This window comes from Ambystoma mexicanum, chromosome 6q, assembly GCF_040938575.1.
Source record: "Ambystoma mexicanum isolate Mex_15411 chromosome 6q, UKY_AmexF1_1, whole genome shotgun sequence".
In the NCBI taxonomy this organism is placed as follows: domain Eukaryota; kingdom Metazoa; phylum Chordata; class Amphibia; order Caudata; family Ambystomatidae; genus Ambystoma; species Ambystoma mexicanum.
This window is the reverse complement of record NC_090937.1, coordinates 1,212,894,037-1,212,907,106: the sequence shown is the minus strand read 5'-3', so window position 1 is coordinate 1,212,907,106 and position 13,070 is coordinate 1,212,894,037.

The window sequence follows — 13,070 nt, the reverse complement described above, 5'->3', positions numbered from 1 at the left end:
TCAGCGAAGCTTGGAGAATGGAAAAAATGTCAATGGAAAGTACATTCGCGGGCAAACGCTTCAGGCTAGCCGGTGATGGACAGTGCGACAGCCCAGGATTTTCAGCCAAGTACTGCACCTACCACTTTCAGGACATGGAAAGTAAGAAAATTGTGAGTTCGGTGGTCGTGCAGGTGTCACAAAGTACATCCTCAGTGGCCATGGAGAAAGTTGGCTTTGTAGCATCATTGCAAGAACTACAATCGCGGGGAATGGTGATCGACCTGATAGCCACGGACAGACACGTTTCAATTGCCAAGACAATGAGAGAAGAGTACAAAAATATAAATCACCAATTTGACGTATGGCATCTTGCAAAAACAATCAATAAAAAATTGTCGGCTGCAGGAAAAAAAAAAGATATGCAAGGTATTTCACAGTGGTCCAAGTCAATCAGCAACCATCTTTGGTGGAGCTCAAAAACATGTGAAGGGTCGTTGGAAATTCTACTGGAAAAATGGCGGTCAGTAATGTTGCACTGTAGCAACGTACATCGATGGTCGACAAATGAGCATTTCCACAAATGTGAACATGGCCATTTGTCCACAGAGGAGGCACGGAAGAAGAAGTGGTTGATTCCTTCATCACCCACTCACAAGGCCATTGAAAAGATTGTATTTGATAAAACTATAACAAGAGATTTGAGGGGACTCACGGAATTCTGCCACACAGGAGATTTGGAGGTGTTCCACAATATGTGCCTAAAGTACAGGCCCAAAAGATTGCATTTTGGCATGGAAGGCATGAAAAATCGGACTCTTCTAGCGGTCTTGGCACATAACCATAATGTTGGCCGTCAACAAAGTAGGACGACCGGAACTTTAGGGACGCTTCGCTACAATAAGGCCTTCACTAAAAGAAGTAAACAATGGGTGATCAAACCAGTGTTTGAGGATATGCAATATGAGTTTATTGAGAGACTTATCGTAGATGTCCTCGATAGGCACATACATGGAGTGGTGAACGAACCTATGCAGGGGACAACTGCATTGCCACCCAACATTGCCTCTGTTCCATGTCCACCTAAAGCAGAGCTCATTGAGAAATACACATCACGGTTTAAATGATTGTAATTTGATTGTCTGTTCTCTCGAGTCTCCTCATGTTGCAGGCCCATTGCAATTAAACCAAACAGTAATATAAATCATTTTTACAAAAATTATAGAATGTTTCCGTATTGCAAAAACATGGCCGACCCATAGGGACAATAAAAAAAAAGGCACGCAGACAAGATGTCCCTAAAACTAACTGCAGCTAACTAGAAATGTGTGCTCGCTCAAAGTGAAGGTCAGCTGCTTTGATGTTTTGCTCGGGTGGCGGAACGGCCCACGACCCAATATAAGGTTCTATTGTGATTTGACCTTGACAGGCCGGGACCATCCTGAAAGACTAAGAAAAGATAATGAATAAAATTTCAGAAACGAAACGATGAGCCACGTTCATTAGAAGAAGTAACGTCGGCAAAGAAGGAGTGGTGTTTCGGGTCTGCCCTACACAGAGACACAATGGAAAATGCAAATATAATGTAAGTAACTTTTGATGAGTTTATACCGCAATTTCATTACTATACAGTGGCTTTAAAGACGGGTTCAGTTGTACTTGTTCGTTCTATGTGGCATATTGTTTTCTACCGCGCACTATCTTGAGGAGAAACATCTGCTTTTACTGAAGCACCTCAAAACCTTCCTCTTTGCTTCTGCTTTCTCTCTCCCTCTCCCCTGCTACAACTGGTCCACTGTCTGCGACCTCAGTCCTGGGCCCTTCCACTCTCCACCTGCACTGCCTCCCTGTCAACCCCTGCACTGGGGGACTGTCTCAGTATCCTACAGCCCCCCCTTCCCAGCACTTGTTCTGCACTTACCTTGCACTTGCCACCAGCTGGCCCTATTTATTTATTATTTTATGCTACTTACCTTGTACTCCACTCCCCCCCCCCTCCATGCCTCGCCACGCCTTTAAACACTTGTGTACACCCAGTAGCGCTGTCCTCGCTATGAAATGAATAATTTTAATAAGGATCTGATGGTGAGACTAATTTCATTTTTTATGTTTTTAGGTACATCATTCACTACTGTCTGTGTCACGAGTACCAGACACCGGCGGACGGCTTCTACAGCCGCCAGTTGCTTCTCCGCGTGAACAACGTTACCACCCTGACCATTTTATGGGACGATCGCCAAGTACAAGTATGCCCTTATGCGGTACTAACGGTTAGATGCAACATACCTACCGTTGTGGTGGCCTAGTGCCTCGTTGTTGGAACAGCCATGCGATTATCAGTGCGACCGAAGAGCTTATTTTTATCGTAAACCAACACCCTGTGTACTGCACACGAACATCGCTTCCCTCAAGACGAACTAATTTGGATTGAGAGCAAAGAAAAATGCAAATCGCTGAATATTCTCTAAACATTTGATGTCCAATAAACGTACTTTGCCAAATGTACAATCTTGCCGTTTGCTTTTAAACCACGGTTTCACATTCCGAATTGTGGCGCTGTATTGTGAGATGCTCTAAGACCCTGTGTACAGCAAAGGACCATCGCGTTCCTCAATACGAACTTTTTGGAACGTGAGCAAATAAAAATGCAAATCGCTGAATATTCTCTAAACATTTGATGTCCAATAAACGTACTTTGCCAAATGTACAATCTTGCGGTTTGATTTCAAAGTACAGTTTCATATTCCGAATTGTGGCGCGCAGTATTGTGAGCTGATCTGTGTTGATTTCCGGGGTCTGTGTGGAGTCGCGTAGAAGACGCCTGGGCGCGTTTGCCTACGCAGCTCAGTCACGTCACGGATAGAGGCGGGGAATATGAATGTTTTGATAAAGTCTGTTTCAGGGGCGGGGGATTTGATTTAGTGCCGCAAAGGCAGGTGAGCCAGGTCGATGCGGCGGAATGATAGGATTATCACAAAATGGAGGCTGATTTCGAGTGCGATAAGGGGCGAAAAGTCGGGTAAGGTCCATAGGAAAGTTTCCTACGATCTACCGATTTATGCTTACAAACACATGGCCGACCCGTAGGGACAATAAAAAAAAAGTCCCGGAACTCTCCTTTAAGTGTCAGGCCCCTGTCGTGGCCGCACTTGTACTGAGTACGGTAGATTACTGCAACTCACTCTATATAACTCAGCCTCGTTTTCTTATCAATCGGCTTCAGCTACTTCAGAACGCCATGGCCAGATCCATTCTTCGCCCTCTGTTTGGAGCCCATATGTCTCCTTTGTTGAGACAGCTCCACTGTCTTCCTATTGAGAAACGTATTCTTTTCAAATGCATGTGCATCATTCACTGTGCCTTTTATGGATTAGGGGCAGAATATCTACAGGCAAATTTTCCACTCTACACCCCTGCTTGTTGTCTTCGATATCAGTCGGATCTCCAAGTTCCGGTCCCTCGTATTAGACCTTTATGGGCGGTCGTGCCTTTTCGGTGGTTGCTGCTAAGTCCTGAAACGCTGTTACTTTCTCTCTGCATGTGATGGCTTACCATCTCACTTTCCGCCGATTACTGAAATCTCTTCTATTTTAAACTCTTTTCAATAAATACTGTTGTCTCTTTCTTCTAGCGCCAAGATGCCTTTGGGCGAACGTGCACTTAACAAGTTTAAATAACATAACATATGACCCTGTGACCACTCTTCCAAAAGCCCTGCCAACCTTGTTCACGAACATTCGTCCAATGAAATGAATGTCAGCTGCTGCCTTCACTTCCACCTTTATCCCCCTTCCTCTCCCAACACAGACAACCACTGACACTGCTCTCAGCAACTTCCACCTGTCCATCACCAACACTCTAGACATTCTTGACCCAGTCATGGTGATCCACTTGAAACCTGCCTCTAAGCGCATCACTTGGTATAACTCTGAAATTGCAGACCTGAAATGAAAGTGCAGAGCTGCAGAATGGAAGTAGCAAATCTCAGGCTCATCCTCTGACAAACTAGCCTGCCGCCTGCTCTAAAGACAATACAGACTCTCTATACGTCCAAGAAAAGGGCCCACATTCATGCACGGGTATCTGACACTTCCAACAACATGGCTAAACTATTCAAAATCTGCAGGTAACTAGCCAACCTTTCTGCACTATCCTCCTCCCCTATTCCTTCTCAGGCCCTTTGCAACATATTTGCCACTCACTTCATTACCAAAACCCAGGCCATTCTGAACACCCTTGTCACTCAATCAACCAAGCCATCCATCACCCCCTTGCCCCCCTTGGCCGTTCACTCACTTGTCTCGCCATGTCCCAACTCAACTTTCACACTGAACTTGTTGGTGGTCTCCACAACCATCAATCTGGGTTCCGAGCATCAGAGGCATGGAAACTGCTCTTCTGATCACCCATAAAGGACTGCTTCTATCACTGGACTCCAACTCCCCTGCTGTCCTCATCCTTCTTGATCTCCCCTCTGCATTTGACACATTCAACCACTCCACTCTCACACAAAGGCTCCACAACACCTGTGGTATCTTGGGTGTTGTGGAGCACTGGACTGGCTGACATCCTTCCTTACTGACCACTCCTCCCAAGTCTTCCTGAGTACCTTCACTGCTCTGACTTCTTTTTCCACCTGTGGTGTCCCCCACGTCTCATCTTGGCTCTTTAACATCCACTTTACTCAGCTGGCGTGACTCATCTCTTCCTTCTCCCCCAACTTCCAGTGTTATGCTGATGACACGCAACTCTTCTTCATCTTTCCTGCTGACCCTCTTGCACCTTCCATCATCCCGGACTGCCTTTCGGCATTGCAGAAATATTTACTTCCTGCATAAGCACCTAACAAGCAAACAATAAACACATAAATAAATTAATGCACCTATTGCTTACACCCATGTCTGCCTTGTTCTTTCTAATACCTGAAACAATCTACTCATACTCCAATAGTTCTAAGAACATACTTAACATACTTTGGTACACCATCGTAACACAACTTTATTAACTCTTTTTCCCAACTCCATACCTTCATAAACAACAACCTCTCTGACTAAAAGTACTTGACCGATACCTACTAACTTTCTTTTACAATTACAGAAAAGAACATTCCTGAACACAGCTACCGAATAAAAACACTCTTCACATCGTACAAAGTAAGTATGTTACTGCAGTATTCATCTCTCTGCTATTGTAACAATGTGTCATTATATATTAACATAGGGTATTCTGTTCAAATCAACAACATTTATTTCACTCTTACTCATTATATTATAACATGCACACTCTTTCTATTCGGATCTCAACACCACTGGTATACCACCCACTGTTGCCCTCCAAATATCATGATCTCCCTAATTATTAATTTGCATCTCTACTTTCTTACTAACTAACAGTAACGCATCATGCCTGTACACACTCTTGCTAACTTCCAAGCACAACTATCATCCCCACTACACAATCACACAACATGCTATTCATCTCTACTATCACATCCACACACTCATGCACAATACATCCATATACATTCCAAAACTTTCAAACCCAAACTTTCTTTTTCCAACAGACAAAACACAATGCCTACTAAAAAGTAACGCCATAGAAAAGAAATATGAAAATGGAGCAGATAAAAATCACAGCAAGTCATATACTCATCAACTGTTCATTGTATAGAAAAGATTAACTAGCAAAAGAGCTAGTAACCTCACTAAAAAAAATCTAAACCAGCCACGACTAAAAAAGGTGAAACCCCTCTTGCAAAAACTAAAAGTAAAAACAAATCTGGAAAGAAAAGCAAACCTACTAATTAACCTAAGACTCTAAGACTATATGTACCAGTCTCAACATAACCACTATAAACCAATCCAAAACATTAACGTTACAAAAAATATTCCACCATATAATTCTTCACAATCTTATCACAACAGCTAGAAAGTCACAATCTATCCTTAAAAACTACAGCAGGAGACTAATCCGTCAAGCTCTAAATGACAGCACATTTCTATTAAAGAAAAACTTGCTTATATTGATTTTAAACAGAATGAAACCACAGACTAAATCAATGAATACATTACACAAAGTACTTCTAAACATGCGCTATGTCAATATAGATATCTTTTCAAACTTCTGTGAAGGTGAATGGATTCACACAAGTAGCGCAGCACCATATTTCAATGAAGAGCTATATATTTATATACACAAGAACAAAAAACACAATTGCCTTATACAATGATGGCCATGGGCATGAAATGTTAGGAGACAACATTAAAAACCCTTCTCCAACAAGCTTTCAACCAAATGTTCCTTTCGCCCAAACAAACCGTCCAGTATACAAATGGACGTGCAGATCAATATGTAAAGTAAGGCAACATTCCTTCAAAAGTTTACGACAATTCCTCAATCACTATATCAAACTAAAAGAAAAAGTAGAATGAAAACTTTACAAACCATGGACTCCTGTCCAGTGCACATCCACACTGGTTTGCGAGGACATTAATTAGCCTGCATTTCGGGAACTGCTTGCAAAAGCACCCACCTCCAGATCAAAATTTTAGCAACACATGATTCCACTATACAGTGACCACTATACGGAATCTTGTCCATAGACTATACTATGCAAAAATTCCAGCAAAAACTGCACAATTTAAATAACATTCTCCTACATGGAACAGCCAAAGAACTACTTAAAAAAAATTAGAACATCCAAAGTAAATACTTTGGAAATGAAGTTGACTTAGACAATTCTGTAACTTCAGAAAACATTACTGAAAATCTCACACACACACCAACCTCCTAACAAACCCATACAAAAAAGAAACAGTTAAGTTTCAAATCACATCTGCTGAAATACCAGACCACATGTGTGTCTGTTGTTGGAGAACGTTTTATGAAAAGAGCACAAAAACAGTAGATATGGCCTACAAAATAGAGGACAATGAAGAATCACAATGGTTCCAATTAGCTTTTTATCTAGCAGCAGAAAGTAAGTACAAAATAACGGACCCCTCAATGCTTTCCATATACTGCAACAGAAAGCTGAACAGTAACCAGCCATAAGGTGCTATCACTAATAACTTAGAAATATTCTCACTTCCAAAGGCTCTCCAACAACTTAACATGTATGAGAGCATTATAATCCAAACAGTACACCCATTTCAAACTGTAATATTGAAACAACAGATGCCAATGGAAATCCTGGAGGCAAGGGTCCCGTTGAGAAAACCTACTTACATTCAAGACAGTATGATGGCTGTTTAAACATAATCCCAGAGGAAGCAGGATGCCTGACTGACGAAGCAGATTGGTGACGTCATCCATGAGTTGAGCTGACATACAAAGAAGATATTCAGGGATGATAGCATGTGGATATTCTATAAAGCATAAAGAAAGTATCAAAGACAAGAAACATCTTGGGCTCGAGACAAAGCATTTTATGCTGAAGAAACGATGGATATTAAGCCAGTTTACACATGTAAAAAGGTTGCAAGAAGACAAAGCGTTCATGAGTCTAGCTTTATAGTAGAATAGATTGTGGTAAGCACCAATGTATGGATATATAGGAATGAGTAAAGAATGGATGGTCCCATTATGAACTATAAGTAGGTCTAAAACAAATGGATTACAAGCAAATTTCAGAAAGGCAAGGTTGAACGAGCCAAGAAGCCATGGTCGTATTTGGCTGAGAAAAACAGAAATTGGTTACAATCTTGTGAAGGAATGAACCTCCTGTTCAGAAGCTTGGAGAGAACAAAGAAGAAGTCAGAGGCTCCTTGAAAAATAGTCTTTTTAATACACTGAAAGCTCATGACGTGGTCTCCAGTCACGTGGGGAGAAGGCGTTGGATGAGCATGATGGTCACACCTACACATGAGGGCAGAGCGCGCCTCTACTCCCCTGTATCTTTCAGTGCAAAAGAACATTCCCAAGGACAAGTTCAAAGGCTGTAATTGACAACCTACCACTGAGGTGATGATGGATGATGTTCTAATTGGTGGGAAGTGAATGTTAAAGACTAACTCACCGGCACCTGGCAGTCTGGTCTGTGTGCAGCTAGTGTGGACTGAAGGATGCTGATGGAGGTTAGAAGCTAACCAATGATAAAGGATGCATGATTGGGGGTCCTATAATTTTGTAAGCAATATGACGTTGTATATTTAATGACATTCATAGTTGCCTGTTTTGAGGGAAGAGCTTAGTTGCCCCACCTGATGTTAAGAAACCTATCACCTTTCTCACGCCCATTAGACGAGTATGGATTGTATAAATAGATGTTCCCCTAGACAATATCACTCTCTTCAGTAGTTTACCACATAGGTTGACGTTAGTAATATGCAGGTTGTATGTCACATATGATGAGATTTTAGTATAAAGGTATGCTTTTTATGAAGTTCGTGGAGAGACCTTACTATGATATGTCCGATAACGTTTGTTGTACTCCCCATTTTAGATAATTGATATTAAAACAGTTATTTTTTTGCCACCTTCCTGAGTCGTTTCATTTATTGATGTTTGAGTAACCTCTGCATCCCCATTTCTCTCAAATGTATTGCTGACCCGTCTTAAAGGACTGGGAGTTCTCCAGTTCAAATGAATACTACAAATATGGACAATTTGAACGTGCAGATCCTGTTACTGCAACCAACATATTAGACCAATATACAATTCACATACTACACTCCAAACACACCATTGAAAATGCATGACAAACATATCAAATGCATCAAGCCAAAGGATATCCATTAAGCATATGGGAAAAAAGTGCAGTAGCACATTCATTTCCACTACTGTATCCTAGAGGAAAAGGAAGAAGATATGAGGAAAGGCCCACACAAATGAGTGCATGAGAATATCGCTCTTTACAAATGTATTCTGAATACCCCAGATTCAGACAAAATGTAGAATATATTTTCCACCTCCTGTTTGGAAGTGAACTACTAACTCTATGTTGTGGAGTGGCACAGGCATTAAAAAGAAGCTCTAATGTTTTGAACATGTCCGCTACCCAACTGCTTAAAAAAATAAAAGACAAAAATGAAGTCTTGCTGTCAAGTATCAAAAATCTGGCAAACATGCGTTGTACAACAGAATACTGGTTCCCATGTCAGGCTGATGTATGTTGTATTCTAAGGAACCTATGCTCACCCACATGGTTTGTTACTTTAAGCTGTGAAGAGAATTCATTGGAATGACTTGCCCAACTTCTTATGCACTGCAAACCAAAATAAAGATGAAATAGATATAAAAACACCAGAGGAACTCTGTTCTGTTGACGCTGTTAATGTATGAAGGTACTTTCACCATTGCTTCCTTGCCATACTGCACTTCATCTGCAATAAAACGACTGTTCTGCTCAGAGAAGTGCAACACTTCTTTTGGAGAAAGAATATAAATCCAGAGGAGCACCACACATCCAGATTTGGCCATGACAGTGACGCCGCTGTTTTTCAGTTTATTGAAAAATATATAAACTGCTACATCCCTTCAGAAAACACAGATGGCAACCTGCGTACACAAATCTTATACTTCCAAAAATGAAAGTGTGGCAAATACTGCCGACGAGAATATAAAAACAAAAATAAATACTATACCAAATGTTGCTTTGGCTTCCCCAACCTGTTTGCAAAGTAGCTTCCGGTCTTCGGTCAGACACAGCGTAAATGGCAAATCCCCTAAAAAAAATACAAAATTGAAAGGGATGAAGCATCCAAGTACATCAATGTGTACAATGCAATCATTGCCCTCTTGTGGAATGTAAACATAGAAAAACAATACATGGCAAAAAAATTCCACAGCAGTTGCAATATATGTCGCACAGCAAAGCTGAGAAAAAAGAGCTAAAAGACCTCTGGGATGACATATCATCTGACAAAAAACTATCACAGAAATTGTACAGCTTCGGTATAAAAATGACCTCCCATAAAGATTGTGGGTGCTATGAGGCTGCATACCCTGGTCCAACTTCATCCCAAAAAAAGAGTACTAAAATCCTTCCAAGAGATAGAAACAATAGCCACAAATGATCCCAAAAGCCAAAACATTTTAAAAAACAAATGCATTGACACACACTACCCAAAGAGATGGAAAACATGTGATTGTACAACATAGCCCAAAACTACTCCTACAAAAACAGTGTCACATCAGATGAGACCAACAAAAAATGGTGGGAACCTCCCACATCTGGCACCTGGAGGTAAAGCAATACATATAAAACAAGTAGTGGTACCAGAATCAAGAGAGCAACTGAAGGATAAGGCAAGAGGTATCACATTAAATCATCAATTTCTTTTTATTATAAATTGAAGTAAAAAAAAGTCATTTTATACATCTTTAATTAATTCATCTTACTCACTACTTTTTCTACTTTCTGGAACTCAACCATAGCTTTGAAGATCTGCAATGTTGGGAGGTAGAAAAAGTAGTTGGCACAGATAGGGCTAATGTGGCGGCTCGCCTTACGCAAAAAGAACAGTGGTGGATATACCACACTAATAGTCTTACTATAGGATTGAACCAGCAGGAGGAATGGAGTTAGATCCATCATTATTCCTTTCTTTTCATTGCTGTTTCCTCGTGCTTGATCACTCTATTTTTTAGACCCCACAAGTCGTGAATGGCTATGGGAAGTGTCGGATACTTATTTATATATACAACTGCTTCGGGAGCTCTTTGAATGGGCTATAGGATATATATTTCTATTCCAGTATCCGCTTTGCCCTAAAATGTGAAATACCTCCGTTTTCATTCGCATTTCCGATAGGGTACAAGACACATGTGCCTCCCTAATATTCCTTACCATTTTTTCACAATATTCTTTTGTTTTTCTGCATTTTTTCGCATTGGGCTTTTTTGTTTTTTTTCATTCTCACATATATATATATTCTTTACATTTTTTATTCTTCGGTTTTCGTATTGTGTTTGCCATTTTTACTAAGAATGCGGAAAATCAAAAGTAACCAGTAGTTACATGCAGATCAAATGAGGGAGGAATTAACCTTTTGATTTTTTTTTTTCTTTAGTTCCTGGCCGCATACGCGACATTTGTCCGTTGTTTGTGTCATTTGAGTTAGGCTTGTGGCATTGGTCCTTCGTTTGTGTCGTTGAGACTTTCGAAACAAAAGAGGCACTAGCGTATCACGCTTGGTCTCCTCTACCAGCCGGAAGTCATCGCGGGCGGCGTCCGTTCTGTCTAGTTTGTGCGAGGTAAGCATTTTGCGAGCAGACATTATTTCATTGTGACATGGTCATGGTGGTACGCATGGAATTGCTTTCCGAAGTAACATTAGTATTACTTGGTTGACTTTGACTCTTCTAGGAAAATAGCCACACATATAGAATAGTAACGGTCGTATTGAAGGCGACATGACCCACGGGATGCCGTCAGTCTGTTTAAACGGTGTACACGGATGATATCTTGAAGAGCTGAAGATATTCATACGGGGTAAGAAGATCCGGTCTCGTCCTTTTCCTTTCTTTTCTTTTCTTTTCTTTTGTTTAATCTCTAATTCTTTCCCTTTGGGGCACAGCTATAGCCATTCTTCTAATAGAAAAGGCACTTAAAGTGATATACTTCCTTATATCTGTCTTTCAGAGAAAGAGTGAGTCTATTGCCTGAGGTTTATGAAATTGATGACAAACCTGGTGACCACAACTAGAGACAGATTGTGTTTTTAATCTGCATAATCTGTGTAAACAAAGCCAAGGAAACGTATTTGTTCGACACTGAGGTAACTCTGGCAATAGTTTCTCGCGGCACCGGCCGTGGCATCTTTTCCATCACAGCCTAATATATTTAAAGCCAGAGGCTGAACCAATGGCTATATGGGCATTTTATATTTATTCTCATTTCTGTTTTTGTTTTGTAGAAATTGCCTATGCATATAGGAACGCGCTGCGTTATGACGCGATCCTCTTTCTGACCCAGTACCTTGAATTCAGAAGAGACGCTGGTCGATTGAGAACCATCCAATCATTTCTAACCTTTTCTATATGGGTTCCAGGTATGATTCTAGTCAATACCTAAATGCAGACATGGAGGGAGTGGATTGTTAGATTGGGTGAAACACAGTGGCACGAAATTATAGTGTTCCACTTTTGGAAAATGATTGTTCGTTTCCAGTGTAGCGAACTGTTTCTATCTTCCTTTTATGCTTGGAGGGAGATGGAGGTCCGGAGTGCATGTAAGGCCTGCGGGCACTATACGGCTTCTCTGGCAGTAGAGCTAAAATGAATAGGAGTTTGCTCCCTTTATTTAGCCAAATTTTGAATGGGTTGTAGAGTGAGATTTTATTTGTTCTCTCCCCTCATTTGGACTATTGTTATTAAAAGAGAGCAACTGAGAGAATGAAGGTATTTAGGTATTTGTGTATTGTTATTAGATTTTAATTGTTTTATTCTATCCTGTTTTTCTTCTAGAAGTGTTGTTAGGTTCATCCCTATCCTGATGAAGACATAGATTACCAATCAAGTCGAAACTAGATATTTTCTGTCTGGAGTGAACCTTTTAATACGGGAAATGTATTTGTATTCTCTTTTACATATGAATTATATCCGTAAAAATACAAATCGAATGCTTTAGACAATATTAATTGTCTTTTTGAATGAACGAAATAATCCTTTTATTTTCATTTTTGGGATTGTTGTTGCATTGTCTCACATTTCCTTAAGATAACTTAAATGCATTATTTTTAGAGTTGTATTAGCTGAATGAATGTATGAATCATGTGATTTAGGATGCTTTTTATAAAAATGAATTAATTAAAGATGTATAAAATGACTTTTTTACCTCAATTTATAATAAAAAGAAATTGATGATTTAATGTGATACCTCTTGCCTTATCCTTCAGTTGCTCTCTTGATTCTGGTACCACTTCTTGTTTTATATACATCAGATGAGACAACTGGCAAATATTCAGTCTCAACTTTGATGGAAGCCTAGTAAAATTTACCACACCAAGCCTTATTAATCATATAAAGTTATCATTTAAATCTCTGCAATATTGAGAAAAGTATTACATGACCCTCTGCAACTGTTTAAACCCTGGAGTGAAAAAGAAGAAATATTAGGTGAATATGACTGATTTGAAACTGTATTTGAA